Source organism: Pelodiscus sinensis, chromosome 5 (assembly GCF_049634645.1).
Source record: "Pelodiscus sinensis isolate JC-2024 chromosome 5, ASM4963464v1, whole genome shotgun sequence".
Taxonomy (NCBI): domain Eukaryota; kingdom Metazoa; phylum Chordata; order Testudines; family Trionychidae; genus Pelodiscus; species Pelodiscus sinensis.
The window spans coordinates 94,028,952-94,044,761 of record NC_134715.1 but is presented as its reverse complement, the minus strand read 5'-3'; the positions used below and the strand labels follow the sequence as shown (position 1 = coordinate 94,044,761).

Below are 15,810 nucleotides of genomic sequence, written 5' to 3'. Positions count from 1 at the left end.
TAGCAATCTAACACCTAATACAATAGAGCAGGTCCTTAGCCCAGCCCTCACTGATGTAGCCCTCAACTGAGAAACCTCACACCTCTGGTGCTCCAGCCCTATGGGCGAGAGGAAGGGATAGGGAAGACTGAGGTTCAGGGCTTCCCATAGACCAGATTTACTTTTTTGTGGTTCCAGACTTAGTAGATTTTATAGGCTCCCTTAAGCTCTGGAGTAGGGACAAAAATGAGGGGTTCATTGTGTGGGCTGCCAAGTGAGACAGCAATGGGGTGCAGGATCTGGGAGGGAGGTTGCAGAAGGAGGAGAAGTTTCAAGCTCTGGGTGGGAGGTAAGGTGCAGAAGCAGGCTGGGAATAGGGTGTCCAGGGGGAGGGAGCAGGAGCAAGGGAGGGTGCAGTGTGTGGCCAGGAGAGGGTGCAGAAACAAGGGAGGGTGTCAGAGCACGCGGAGGGTGCCGGGTCTTGGGAGAGAAGAAAGGGGGAGTGAGTAGATTTGGAAGGGGGTGTGCTGAGCATGAGGGACCTTTCCTGGTTTCGTGCCTCCTTGCAGCAACAGCCACAGCCATGCTGTCCTGGAGGCTCTGCGGTCTGGGCCTGGCCCTGGAGGCCCTGCTGCCGTAACTGTGGTCTGGGGCTGGCACTGGAGGCCCCGCTGCTGCAGCCCACGTGGTCCAGGGCTGGCCCCAGAGGCTGGAGGGGCCGCTGCCACATAGTCCTCGGTCAGCCCTGAACCATGTGGCTGCAGCAGGGGCGACTCCCTACTCTGGGGCCAGCCCCAGACCAGAGGGGCATCTCTGGTCCTGGCCAAGGCACCACTAAGGAGCCTCAACCCCAGCACTGTCTCCTCCCACTGCAGCCTAACCTGCTGCAGGGAACACTCTCTAGCAGCTGTGCAGGGGGAGAAGTTCCCTCCCGTGTGCCACTGAAAATTGACTTGTGTGCCATAAGTGGTACACATGCCAGAGGTTGCCAACCCCTGCACTAGGGGGTGGAACCTGGAACTGCCTCATGGGCTGGATCTGGCCCACTGAGAGGCTTTTGTCAACCCCTGCCTTAGGCCTTTATCTTACTACAAACAGCAACAGTTTCTGAACAAAAGGAAAAGCCTAAAACATCAATAGGTTCCCTGCTGTCATTTTAAACTATTCTTATGGGGGCTAAGAGAGACATCACACCATCTAGGCATGCTACTTTTGTTTTTACACTTATTTTAATAGGACAATGGCTCAGCTCTTTCATGACCATTTACTTGTATTATCAAAACTCTCCATGCCTGTGAAGACAATTATAAACAAATTCTGTTATGGGTGCTTGCAAAATATGAAGCATACAAACATACACTCCGATAAAGGGCATCTTTAACATTCTGCTGATAGGAATAACTGGAACAATATATAAATAGAACCAGAAGAATAAGATGTCATTAGATAAGAATTTAGTGCTTTATCCAAAGCCTATTGATGTCAATGGAAAGTCTCCCATTGACTTTAATAGGGTTTGGATCAGGCCCTTATATACTTATTAAACAGGCTGTCATCAAATAAAACAGAAATAGCAACACAAGCTCTTTTGTTATAATGAATAGAAGATGATACACCAATAATGGTGTCCTATTCTTTACAGGCATCCTTGTGACCAAATGAATACAAGAATGTATTTTTGTAGCATGATGGTGCTACTTCTATTGTTATATTAGGGTTGAAACACCAAAACGTTAACAGATTAATTTGGGCATAAGCTTTTGTGGGTAAAACCACTTTGTCAGATAAATTTATGAAAGTTTGTTCCCAAATAAATCGGTTAGTCTTTAAGGTGCCACAGAACCCTCGTTGTTTTTGCAGATGCAGATTAATACAACTATCCCTCTGAGACTTGTCAGACTTTGTTTGTGAGGAAGATAATGTAATAGCAACAAAAAAAGAGGAAAAAATAGGAAACTAACAGTGAAATCTCTGAAGTGCTCTTCTGCTGCAAAGAGCAGAATCTAAAAAAAAGTTGCAACTCCACTTTGCTACTCTGCAGTAGCACTTCCTGTTTCATATGAACAATCCACTTGTTCACTTATCACCAATACTGATGTTTATAACTTTGCATCTCCCCATTAAAATATTCTGCTGTCTCACCATCAACTTTTCCTTGTATATGATCATTTGTAAACATCACACTTTATGAGTTACAGCAGTATAAATCCTGAGTTACTCCACTGAAATGGAGTTACACTGTTGCTACTGACAGCAAAAATAGCTTTGTTTGTTGTGACTTGTGAATCTCTCCACTATAGCAATAACATAATCTTAACAAGCTATCATTGCATTCACATATATTGTTAAACTGGTAACTATAAGAAACAGAAATACTTGTTGGTATTGATTAATTGGATTGATTTAAATAGAATATTCTGAAATAAAATTGTCACAGCCTGAGGACACAGATGTGGTGATTACCTTTCAGTAACTGTACATTGTTTTCTTATGCATACAATGAACTTGGCCTAGTTATGGGAATCTCCATCTGTATAACCAATCTTGAGAGTTTCTCAATAATAGTATAGTATGGAAATCCCTGTATACTAGTTCTGCAATTTTGTACATCTGTAAAGCTATTTCTTAATACAGTGAATTGCAAATGTGCCTACTCTAATTGGCTAACTAGCTGTGTTCTGGGCTGACTAAACCTTTAGTGTACTGATAAATACAGTATAAAAGCCTAAATAACGTGATTAGATTAAATAAATTCTCTCTGTTTATAGGGGCTCCTGAATTTAAATTTCCAAGCTGTTTGCCAACTATAAAAATGATTGCTTTTGTTCTTCTTTCACTTCAGCTGCATGAAAAAAACCCCTAAAACATAGATGGATTGAAAGAGAAGGGGGAGGGATTTGCTAGAAAACTGGACTGTTAGACCACTGCAAGCATAGCTGCCACTCAAAGCATTTATTTTGGCTTATAAAACCTTGCATTTGAGTTGAAAAACTCTACTAGGTAGAGATCATAGATAGGACAATAGAAGGCCCTGTAACTGAACTCCAGCACATACCTAGAGACGCCTCACTGCCACTTCCTGCTGGTGATGAAGAGGGAGCTAGGATTTCCTCTTGAGGTGCTGTTCAGTTTATGGCTCTCTTTCATATCAGCATCTGGCTATTAGATAATTCAAATACAGCAACTCCTCTGTCCCACCAACTGGGGAAAGTAGCTCTTTCTAAGTTGAGTGGTTATGCCTTTTCTTCTATCCTGCCTTCTGTCTCGTTTACTCTTCGTCTACCTTCTTACTTTTTTTTAATGAAACAGGGACTCAGTTAATTTTGTCTCCTCATCCTCTGTGAGTAGTTCTAGTGCCTATCTGGGCCGCTGCTCTATGAAAAGCACCCATGAAACTGACTGGAACCATGCTAACTTCACTATAAGAGCCATAACACAATCTGACAGTAAAATCTGAGACACCATTATTAAATAATTGTCTGACTTCCCATTGTCTGATTCCCTCCCAAAGTTTTGCACATTTGTGAAAATTAATTGTTAAACATCAATAACATTTTAAATTATATTTTTGAATAATTTGTCAATATCTCAAGCATAAACGTGTATGTGACTATTATGAAACCAATTCTAATTTTTTTTCTTATCTAATTTTTAATGTAGTGCTTATGAAAGGTGTCTGATAGCATACTACCTTTAGGCTATGTCTACACTCACGGCTTCTTGTGTCAAATATGGAAATGAGGATGCATGGAATATGCGAGGAATATCACTGAGTCTCCTTTACATACCTAATGAACCACCATTTTTGTATAAGAGGCTCTTGCCCAGGAGCTGTCTACACTGCCCCTTCTTGCACAAGAAAAACCCTTTTGTGCAATGCCGTTATTTGTGGGCACATATTCCTGTTCATCCAGAAATATAATTTATGCTATGTGCCAACAGTGTCCGTCTGCTATATATATTGGACAGACTTCTCAGACACTTCACCAAGGAATTAATGCCCACAAATCAGACAGTTTCACAAAGAAAAAAGTTTCTTGTCATTTCAACCAGCCTGGGCATTGTCTCAACAACCTCACTGCATGTATCTTACTTCAAAGAGACTTCAACACCAGACTACAAAGGGAAACCTCACAACTGTCATTCATGCTTAAATTTGACACATTAGGAATGGGCCTTAACAAAGATGCTAACTACCTTACCCATTACAAAGATAGCTTCCCCAATTATCACCCCTAATATCATTCTCCTAGACAGTAACCTTCCCTCCTCTGTTCTAAAATCTGATTTGTCAATTTTATGTTGTCACTTTTTTTTTTAATTGTATCCCTTTGGTATATATGGTCATGCCAATTTTCTTCCACAATTTGATCTGAGGAAGTGGGTCTGGCCCAAGAAAGCTCATCACCTAATAAACCATCTTGTTAGTCTTTAAAGTGCTGCGTAGTCCTGTCTTTGGTTTCAGCAAGATCAAACTAACACGGTTACATCTCTATTACTACTGGGAATCAAAAAGATCTAGTAACCATTTAGGGTTTAAAAAAAGAGAAAGTTTGGTCTGTTTTGAACTCTGCAAAGTGAAGACTTCAAGTTGGGGAGGGAGGGGTAGCAGAACTGTTTCTTTTTTTCTCTTGTCCAGCTAGGTTTGGCCGCCTAAACTCCTTGGGCAGCTTCATCACCCACCCCCGAGGTGGAGGCGCTGCCTAGGGAACTCCAGTACAGAATGTTCCCGGAAGAGAGAGCGAGGGGAGCTGGGGGTTTGCGTGGCAGCCCCCGGACCTAGCCAGGGAGCGGCACGCACCCACCAGCCCTCCCTGCACTGCAGTTGTTGCTCACATGTGACTGGTAGCCCAGGACTGTCCCTGCTACACCAAGTTTGCACCTAGTACTTGTGCCCCGGGGGCAGCTGTTGCTGGTGCCTGTGTTCGCGCGGGGCAGCGTGCAGCGCGCTGCATGTACCTGCTAGCGGCTGAGCCCCCTGCCGGGGGGCTCTGTAGGCGCCGAAGTGGGCAGGCCCCGCCGTGACTGCTCCCTGCCGCTGCCCCCTAAGGAGGCTGCCCTGGCTGAGGCGGGAGTCGCGGCGGGCGCAGCTCCTCGCGCCTGTGAGAGGGACCCCGGCAGCCTCCGGCCGGCGGGGCGCAGCACCAGCAGCACGTCGGCGCGGAGCCTGCGGAGCCGGCGCTGGGGGGCGCCTCCCCGCGCGTGTGACCCTGCGCGGCAGCGGCGGGGGCAGCCCCGCTCCGGCCTGGGAGGCGCCGCTCGGAGAAGCTGGCACGTAGCGAACGATCCGAAAGCAACAGGAGCTGCATGGCCGCTGTGGTTCCCGGCACGCACGCTCCGCCTTGGGCTCTGCCCCAGCGAGTGCGAGGAGCCGGAGTCCTTCTCTCGCCACCCAGAGCGGCGCTTCCTCGCGAGCCAGCCCATCCTTCCTGCCGTAGGTGAGTCCTCTGAGCTCGAGCTTGCAGCCCTCCGGGCCGAAATGGCAACCAAACTCAGGGCAAGTGGTTCTGGCTTACAGGGTTCATAAGCGGGCGCGGGTGTCATTGTAAATTGCTCGTCTCGCTCTGTCCATTGTAATACACCTGCCCCCTTCCCCAGCAGGGTAAGTACGATCAGTTCATATTTTAGAATCTGGGGCAGTTTTATGGTTTTGGGGAAGTAAAATAATAGTTTATATGGAAATGCCAACATGAAATGATGTTTAGCTGCCCTGATGACATCTGCCTGTTCCACTTCCCCGTTGCTTGGGGAGTTAGTGGTGTGCATTAAATCCTCAGATTAGATCTCTGTTCAGTGAGGCTCAAAAGCTCTGCCAAAATGACTTTACAGGGTCTGGTTTAAGTTGAGGCAAGCAGGGAGATATAGAGATGCCCCCCCCCATCATTGTGGTGTTTATATAAGAGCACCTTCTGTTCTGAGATCTTTAGATAGAGGATCATGTTGTTTACAGTACTGAGGCACAACAGAATGAATTCAGGGTAATCTTACATACTGCCTTTGGCCTGGGAACTATATACACTGAACAGTTGTATATCCATTGCCTAGAAATGCTGGAACTGCTCAAGAACAATATAAGAAGGCAGTTATACCAATGTGTGATTTTCATTGCAGGATGGTCAAAACACCTGAGCAGGATCTACACTTAAAAGTATATACTGTCACAGTCAGGGGATACCTGCAGCACTGCTGGAAAATGGATACTTCATTACCTGTAGTGGGTGCCCCCAAAATATTCTTGTGGCTTTTAGTGTAAACTGAATCAACCTTGCCATTTTAAAAAAGTTTGATTAATTTTTGTGTAGGGTGTATATTGTGCAGAGAGCACTTCGAGTCCACAGTTTCCTTCTATTTACTCTTCCCCAAAAAGGTCCATATTTCTACAATCCTTCCTTCTGCTCAGGTGCACATGATGTAATTCCATCCAGAATCTGTCAACACTGTTCCATATGTCAGAAGGCTCAAGAGTGATCTTTTGAGAGCAACACAGTGCCTTCTCAGAGGGGTGAAGCCAGTCTCTGGTAGTCCAGGGTACTCAGAATGTGAATTTAGATACCGTAAACACAATTAACAAGCCTACAGTACCTTTAATGCTAAGTGCTAAAATAAATGTAAAAGATGAGTGTATGCAGGAGTTATGACATGCAACTATTTTTAGAGCAGTTTTAAAAGATTTAGACCTGTCTGTTGCATTTTATTTAGAAAGGAAACTAATACTGCAATAGGAAACTGTTGCAGTACAGATGGAGGGATTTGTGACCCCAGTTAAATCCAGAGATTGAGTGGAACATTACTGTATGCAATGAATAAAATGTACTCTTGCCATGTATTTAAACCAGGGGTCGGCAACCTTTTCAAACAAGAGAGCCAAACTACATCAAAATTCAGAACAAGTGGTCAACAAAGAGCCGTATAAGAATGCCTATTTGCATGACTGAAAATATACAACTTAATATTATTGATAATTGACAAAAGGATTAATAGTAGCATTAATGAAACATTTTACTCACAGACATTATTTATGCTGCTGCATGTTTTCACACATTTCTTTGAAGTTTACATCATAACTGGTCAAATTCAGGTTCATTCAAGCTACGTGAGTAATTATGTGTTTTTAACATTTTTCATTTTAATTTAAAAAGTTGCATGTATTTTGGGAATGACAAAAAAGCCATATTTGGGTTCCATTCTGAGCCATATTTGGCTCAAGAGCCGTAGGTGGCAGACCCCTGATTTAAACACAAATGACTCTGAGCTTTGGACAGTGATAAAAAATGGTATAAGAATTAGGGGTGTAAGAGTGTAGCCATTTAAATAGGTAATCAATTATCCAAATATTTACACGTGGATCCCAGTCTGACTCCTGGGGAGTTGTCTGCTGCCACACACTGCTGTCTCTGATACGGAGGCAGCAGCATGTGGCGAGAGGCAGAAGCCCCTAAGTGTGGGAGGAAAATGGCTTAAAAATCGGCTCTCTGCATGCACTAGCCACAGAGCCTTCTGCTGGTTCACTCTGTTGCCTTGATATCATAGGCAGGAGCCGTGATCAATTACATGGTCAATCAGTTACACACATTTTAATATCCTTAGTAAGAATGGTCAGGAGCTTCTTTATAAGTGATTAAATATCAAATTGTCAAATTGTGGAAATTTCTGTAAGCACTGTACAACAGTACTATCGACTGAAGTAGTTAATAAGAGAGGAGGGAAAAGGACAAGTCAAAAGGGAAATGGGTGCATTCTGTGATGTGGTTTCTTCATAAGAATTCATAGAATTTAGTCAAGTGAAAAATAGATGCCTTTAGGTACACGTTTTTGTGGCATTCTGAACATGTCATTGAATAGGTAAAGTGAAATGAAGTTCAGGGTGTAACATGATTGTCAGTTACATACCTTTTTCATGCCTCAACTAAGGATGTTAAGAAGCAGGTAATTGGCTAATTGTATAGTCGATACAGTTTGTATTGACTACACAATTAGTTAATAAGGGGAGTCTCTTTGTCCCAGTTTGTGCTGGGTCTAGAAGCTACCCCTGCTGCAGCTCTGTAGCTTAAATGCAGTAGGAGCCAAGTGCGCAGGAAGCCTGGCTCCTCCTACATTTAAACTGCAGAGCTGCAGTGGGGCTAAGTCCGGGACCCAGTGCGAGCTGGGAGTGGGACCTATGCATTTTAAATGTAGTAATTGCTGCCCAGCTTTTACTACATTTAAAATGCAGAGGCACAGCAGTCTGGGACCTGACATGAGGCTCTCCCGGCCCGCGGCATTGTGGAGACGGTCCTGGGGGGAACTGACTTTTAAGCTGGCTCCTCCCAGCAGTGGCTCCTACTTCACCCCCTCTTGCTGTCTCTGATACAGAGTCAGCAAGGGTGAGGGGAGGGGAGCGATTAGTCGACTCAACTACCCGATAAGGCTAGGCTTATCGGGTGGTTGACTACTCGACTAGTAACTTACATCCCTAATGTGAACACTATAACTTGTCTAGCAAGCTGGCTTGTTTTTCCGGTTTTGGGATTAATTAATGCATATATTAGGTTTTAAAATTTAGATAATTTTAAACTGATTAAGAAGATTCAATACCCAAAATATCAGGCAGGAGCATCTTAATTTCTGTTGTCAGCAATAGCACATAGGAACAGATGTCAAGAGCAGGAACAGTAAACTAGTTTTTTAATTTGCTGATGGATTCCAGATTTGTTTATACACCATTCATTTTGTAATTCATAGCACAGCCAAGTGTCTGTTGCCACTTTCCTGAAAGAATATTCATTGTTTCTTTACACTCCATTTAACTGTTTTTAATTCATTTGAGGCCATAGAACAAAGTGCTAGCTAGTGTGACAGTAATTATTTTGAGTGGTTGTCATCATCAAGGCAAAGGACTTGCCCAGGATTTAAAGCTGTATACATTTTATGGCCTGATCCAAAGCCCACTGAAGTCAATGGAAAGAATCCTTGAAGAGTCAGGATTTTTTGAAAGTACATGATGGATGAGAAATTACTTGGGAATTTTGTGAGAAGCTTTGATATTTGGAATTGAGTGTGTGTGTGTGTGTGTGTGTGTGTGTGTGTGTATGGGTGTGTGTGTATGTATTTATATTTGCACACACACACACCAAATGGAAGAGTTACCTGTCATTGCTCAGGTCCTTCAGAGCAGGAGGCTGGTGGTTTGGGAGGGTGAGGGGTCTGGTGCAGGAGTCAGGGCAGAGGCTGGGGTTGGCTGCTGGTTTCTCCCTGGGGGCCTCCCAGGACATCAGGGACTGTGCACCTCGCATACTGGCTTGTGCGTGGGGGCTATTGGGCTCTCTCTCTGTCTCCCCTGGCCCATCCCAGGGCAGGGGGCTCTCTTCCTCCCCCTTGTACTCTCCCAGGGTGGGGGGCAATCTTCTCCCTCCTCTACTCTCCCCGATGTGGCCTGGCGCAGGGGCACTCTCCCAGCCTCCCATTCTCGCCCTGGACTGGTTAGGTTAGAGGCAGGATGTACTGTGTAAAAGCATCTTTAAGATGTTACTTCTCTGCTGTTGTTTTTTTCTTTGCTGTCTAGATCAGTACTGTATTTCTCAAAGTGGGCCACGGCTGCAGCCAGTGGGAGTGTTGCGGCTCTGTGGCTGCAGAGCTGTTAGGTGAACAAACTGGAGTGGCCTGAGAGCAGCTTTCTCAAGGAACAGATAAGAATTCATGAGGTTAATTGACTATTCAGTTAGCCAGTATTTAACATCCCTAGTGTGGAGTGGTTTCATGTGAGTTCTGCAACCAGCCTCCATTGGCTGATGTGACAATTGGGGCCTCCTCTAGGTAGGGAGGATTTATGTAGTGGCAACATCCAGACCACTTCCTTGTACTGCCTCTGCCACACTGTCAATTCATGCTAACTTTTCTGTGAAGCCTGTCTTCATTTGTAGCCAGGAGCTGTGGCGTGTTTGGCATCTCACTATTGCTTGTCTGCAGTTTCAGCTCTGCATTCAGAATGTTTTATATTTGCATCCTTGACAGTCAAAGAATTTGAACCCAGCTCTAGGCTGATCTTGTAGATGTGGTCCAGAAGAAGGAGTGGAGCACTGCTCCTCGTCCTCCTGCACCCTTGGTTTGCCAAGATCCTGTTTGTCTCTGGGCATAAGCTAGTGCATTGACGTTGACTGCTCTGATTATGACTTTGCTGCTGTGATACCCAAGAGATTAGGAGTGTGGCCCTGCAATAGAGACTGATGAAGTGTAGCATATGTCCATCCATTCTCAGGGAATTTTTTTACAGTAAGGGTAATATCTGCATCACAGATCTGTCTGGTTATTAGGGGAGTGCTGCTACCAGGCTGGCAAAGTTTGCTCTTCCCAGATCTGAATCTAGAATCGAAGGAGACATTAAAGCTTTAAATGATGCTGGCCTAGGCAGGATTCGGGGAGAGGCTGAATGAGTTGCTAGTAGCTGCCCCAAGGCGTATGAGTGAATGATGACGGGGTACAAAGAGATCCAGAAAGCATGCTGTAGCAGGTCAGTTTGCTTGTCCTAACCCAAATATGGTAGTAACTTGGCTGAATGGAGTTTACCAAAGCCTGCAAGGAAAGATTAAGGTATAGGCATGGGCAGTGAGTGACCCTATGGCTGGGGGAGGCTAGCCCTCAGTCCTGTCCCTGCTACTCAGGACCCTGTGGGAGCCAAGTGCCCCCCCACTGCAGGAGCAGGCCATCCCTGCCCCAGTGGATGGTGCCCGGCCCCAGATGGGTAGGGGGGGTGGAGTGGGCAGTGCATGGCCCTAGCCTTCCCTGGACCATGGGCGGGGGGACTGTGGCCCCCCTGGCTGAAGAGTGTGGGCTGTGCCCAGCCACAGGAGGGCTGGTGGCATGGCCCCAAGTTGTGATGGGGCTGAAACCAGGCATCCCTGGGAAAGAGGGGGGGAGATGCTCTGAAAAGAAGTGGAGGTTGGGGGTGGAGTGTGGGTGGGGCCAGGCTGGCAGTTTGAGAAGACGTTGCCTTCCCCTGCCTGTCCTTGGATTTAGGCAAGGGAAACTGTTTTGTCCATTTGCTCTGCATGGTGTGTATCTTTGAGTGAATCAATAAGCAACACTTTATTTTGTAGAAACTGGTTTTGAGTCACTTAAATCAGTCACTGTCCAGACTACAAAATAAAAGGCCAAAAGGACGCCAAATACCATTGGGTCAGGCTAGTTAACGTGATTGGAAAACAGGGATGTTGCAGTCTAAAGATCCGATCTAGATTAATAGATTCCAAGGCCAGAAGGGATTGTTGTGGTCATTTAATTTGACTCCAGTATAATATACACAACTTCCTCCAAAATAATTCCTAGAGTAGATTTTTGAAGAATATATCCAATCTTGATTTAAAAAATGTTAATGATGGAGAACTCATCCTAACCATTGAAAGAGGGGTAGGTTCACATAGTTCCACCTTGGGTGGGATGAAGAAAGCAAAACCTGTTCTCTGAGAGGGTACTTGAGGGGATTAAAACATTCGTCATTTTGTAATTGTGCTTAGCTTGAATGGGATTATTAACAAGCATAAAATTAACAGGTCTACCCAGAGGCAGAAAGTTACACATTCACATAAATATTTGTGGATCAGTTCCTAAAGCAGAATTTATCCCTTAGTTTACATTAGACCCCATTGAAAGCAATGGCATTAAACTTCTATAATTTAGGACAGAATTTGTCTATAAATTAGGACAAGAACAACAGAAGGAAGTCACACAGAAAGAATGGATATGAGGAAGGAAGACAAGGCTGACTACAGGGAGATTCTGAGGCTTGTGAGTTAAAGAGATGCATGTTCTAGGCATTAAAATTAGGTTCCATTAGCTCTTTGGCACTACTAATATTGAATCCCAAGAATCTGCTTTTTCTATTACTGTTCATGATTTTAGTTCCAAAAGTTAGATTTAGTTCTAGGTTTTTGAAAGAGGACAGTCCATTTGAAAATGGCACAAGTGTGGACATGGAAAGCAATTCATGTACTTAGTTTTTAAAAAGGCAAGTTGATGCCAAGAATCTTTGAGTTTATATTAAATACACTCCAGAAGTTCAATACTTGTTGAAGTATGTCCAAACAGATGTCTAATATAGTTTAATCCTTAGATCAAGCATTGAAAATAACTTGTTACTCTCTGCTGTAATGTTAGATGTCTTTATGGTAGCAACATTTTACATCACTGGAGATTGTGATTGGCGCTGGACACAATTTTATGAATAAAATTTTTTTTCATAAAAATTACTTTTTAATTGGAGCATTTTCATGAAAATGTTTGATTAAAACAAAAAAAATCTTTCCCCCAAAGAAATTGGGGAAAAAAGAAACTGGGAAATACGGTCTAGATGAAATTACTATAAGATGGGTGCACAGCAGGTTGAAAGGCCAATTTAGAACAGTTATCAATGGTTCACTGTCAAATGGTAGGACATATCTAATTTGAGCACAGAGAGGTTAATCATGGATCTGGAGCTATTCAATATTGTCATTAATGACTTGAATAATGGAGTGAAGAGAATGTTTATACATTTTTCAGATGACATCTAGCTGGAAGCAGTTGCAAGCACTTTGGAGGACAGGATTAGAATTCAAAACAACCTTGACAAATTGTCAAATTGATCTGAATTCAACAAGATGAAGTTCAATAAAGTCAAATTCATAGCACTTGACATAGAAAGGAAAAATCAAATGTACAACTAGGATTGCCAGGTGTTCGGTATTGAACCAGACAGTCTGGTACTTGGGTCTTCCATCTGGTAAAAAAAATTCAGAAAATACCGGACATGTGAAATGTCCAGTATTTTCTGTTTTTCCTGGCTCAGGCATCCACCAGAACATGCGCAGCTCAGGCTGACTTGAGGGGGGGGTGGAGGGAAGGAGAGGAGGAAGGGGGGATGGAGCGTCCTGGGCAGGGCTTAATATAAAAGAATGCAGCATACTGGGATCTCAGAGAACAGACTTCAAAATAGCCTCCTTAAAAGGGTAAACTTTTCCTTTTGTTGACAAAAAAAAACCCAACAAACTTTTCCCCTGGAATATTAGCACTTTTTTTTTTTTTTTTTAAACACTGGTCCTGGGAATTAAAGGGTCCATGACTGTTTTTTCAGCCCCGGTCAGTTCCTTCCCCTCTTATCCCCTCTCCCCCCCAAACATGTACAGCTACAAAATGGGAAATGACTGGTTAGGTGAGTGGTGGGCATTAATTTTTGGCTGGTGGCCACTTCAAAAATGTTTGAAATAGCCCAGGGCCACCTTGGAAGGGGCGGGGCCTAAACAGGAAGGGGCAGGGCTACCCCACCCTCACCCCATGACTGGTCTGGGGGTGGGGGAGCTCCTTTGCCCCCCCCTTCCCACTAGGCACTCATGCCCTGGAAGGGGCTTGGCAAGCTCCCCTACCACCAGGCTATTTAGGTCCTGGGGGCAAGAAAACGTGGGAAGCCTCCTCCCACCCTGCAAGGAGCATGTGGCACTTTGAAGTACCGTGGGATCCTCGCAGGGCTGGGGCAGGGCGAAGGAAGCTTCACCAGCAACCCCGCCCCCAGGCTCTGATTGGCCTGGGGGCGGGGGTGTGTGCAAAGCCTCCTCTGCTCTCCCCCCCGCCCTGTGAGCAGTGCATGGCACTTCAAAGCACCACATGCCCCTGGCAGGGCGGGAGAGGCTTCGGGTGCTCCCCCTCCCCCAAGCCTTAATTGGCCTCTGGGGTAGGGGAGCAGCAGGGTCTCCGTGGCTCAGATCCAACCACTTGGCGGGCCGAATCTGTCCCACAGAGGTCCTTTTGTCCACCCCTGGGTTAGGCGGTAATACTAGTGAAGAAAATCTTGACGTTATAGTAGATCACAAAGTGAATATGAGCCAATAGTGTGGTGAACCTGTGTAAAAGGCTAGTATTGCTCTGAAGTGTTTTAACAGGAGTGTCATTTGTAAGACATGAGAGGTAATTGGCCCTCTATTGCGCACTGGTAAGGCCTCAGCTGAACTACCGTGTCTGTTTCTGGATGCCATACTATAGCAGATGTATGGACAAACTGGAGAGAGTCCAGAGGATAATAACAAATTCTAAAAGAGTTAGAAAACCTGATCTAGGAGGAAACATTGAAAATGTTGGTTGTGTTTTAGTTTTGGAGGAAAGAAGAGTGATTGTGGGACCTGATAATGTATTAACAGCTGTAATAAAGAGGACTTTCACCGTGTGTGTGTGTCACTTAAGCTATGTCTACATACGTTATTTCGGAATAAATTCAAAATAATGGGCTTCTTACTCTGACTTCTGTAAACCTTATTTCATGAGGAGTAAGGGAAGTTGCGGGAAGAACGCTCTAATTAGAAATAACTGCTGTGCCAAAAGTCAAAATATGCTGTTCTGACTTAAGCTACGCAATTAGCATAGCTCAAGTTGTGTAGCTAATTTTATGTTTAGCTCTGCTGTGTAGATGTGCCCTTATTGAAAGAGTGGAAGCCCCCAGAGCACTTGTCTGCAACCCCACACCAACTGAAAGGCCAAACAAATTAAATTGGATCCATGGTTAAGTTTTTTCCAGTTTTAACAATGTACCACGTATTAACTAGTAACAAAGGATTTAAAAAAATCTTAAATATCAGAGTTTGCAGATATCTACAACTCTAAAAAAAAATTGTTAAAAGAAGCCTTTCCTTTTTTACCGTAAGCCATTAACACCTATGTAAACTTTGTTTGAAATGCAATCATGCAAATGTCATGAGCTAGGCCTTTTGTTCTAGTATACAAAAGCAGCCTAAAAGCTTTAATCCACCTTTGGCATCACTCCTTACAGCCTGTCCTAGCCCAGGAGAGAGTCCTATGTCTACAGCCCAACTAGGGCTGTTGTGCTGAGACAGATAGTCTGACTCTTGTTGCAAGTTATGACACCCCAAATAAAGTCACCTCTGCTCCCATCTCACTGCAAAGACTCCAGCAACCACCCACAACCTCTTTTCCCCACCTCCCCCCATGTAATCTGCTCCTTCCCTCCCCAGCCCAGCCTAGAAGAGAGTCCAGAAGAGAGTCACACAGCTAGGGCTGCTGTGCTGAGACAGTGTTTGACTCTTGCTGCCTGCAGCCCAGATGGAAGCAAATTAAGACACCCCAAACAAACTGTCCCCTGATCCCGCCTCACTGCACAGATGTCAACAACCCCACTCCCCGCTACACACACACTTCCTCCACCTATTCCATGCAGTCTGCTCCCCCTCTCCCAGACCAGGAAGTTAGGAGTGTGCTGGGTTTCCTCACAGGAAGCGGCAGGCAAACTCAGCTGCTGTAATCGGATATCTAATCAAACCTCTACTCTAGGGTTGCCAGGTGTCCGGTTTTGAACCAGACAGTCCAGAATTTGAGCTTTCTGTTCAGGAAACAAAATGAGGAAATATAAATATCTGGTATTTTCTAAATAAGGTGTAATGTAGATTGTGATGTCATGTCAAGTGTGTCCGGAATTTTTGTTGAAACCATCTGGCAACCCTACTCCTCTTCCAGACATGTACTTACTACACGCTCCAAACTCCCCTCCCTTTTGCCCCCCTGCCATCCCAGCCACATACTTACTTACTTCCTCCCTCCTCCTTATGCCCCCTTCCCTACCAGCAAGCTTGTTGTCTGGAGCAGGAAGTTTCTGCTGCTGCAGTAGTTCTCCTCCCAGCCTTAAACCTCTTGGTGGGGCTTATTTAGCAGCTGCACGGCCGCCCTGAAGTGCAGCTTACAGAGAACTTAGGTTATAATTGGTGAACATGACGTTCATGCTCTTGGCGGTATGTACTAGCTGAGCCCTGAACGACTCAAAACTACCTGGTCAGTTGCTGAATTGTTTTCCATTTTCAGTGTTAGCAAAAAAAGTTTCAC

The 15,810-nt window shown here is 44.7% G+C and overlaps 1 protein-coding gene across 7 annotated transcripts in view; it reads left to right on the top strand.

Moving 5' to 3' along the window:
• The first annotated feature begins 5,221 nt into the window (after positions 1-5,221).
• The window catches only part of TBC1D1 (TBC1 domain family member 1), a 188,377-nt gene continuing 177,788 nt past the window's right edge, over positions 5,222-15,810 (top strand). For 3 of the 7 annotated variants that reach the window (XM_025187957.2, XM_014576744.2, XM_075930589.1), the window contains exon 1: positions 5,222-5,417. The gene's annotated coding sequence lies outside the window, so the exon portion shown is untranslated. The remainder of the gene's footprint in view (positions 5,418-15,810) is intronic. The other 4 variants (XM_006129528.2, XM_006129530.2, XM_006129533.2 and 1 more) reach the window with 4 other exon arrangements.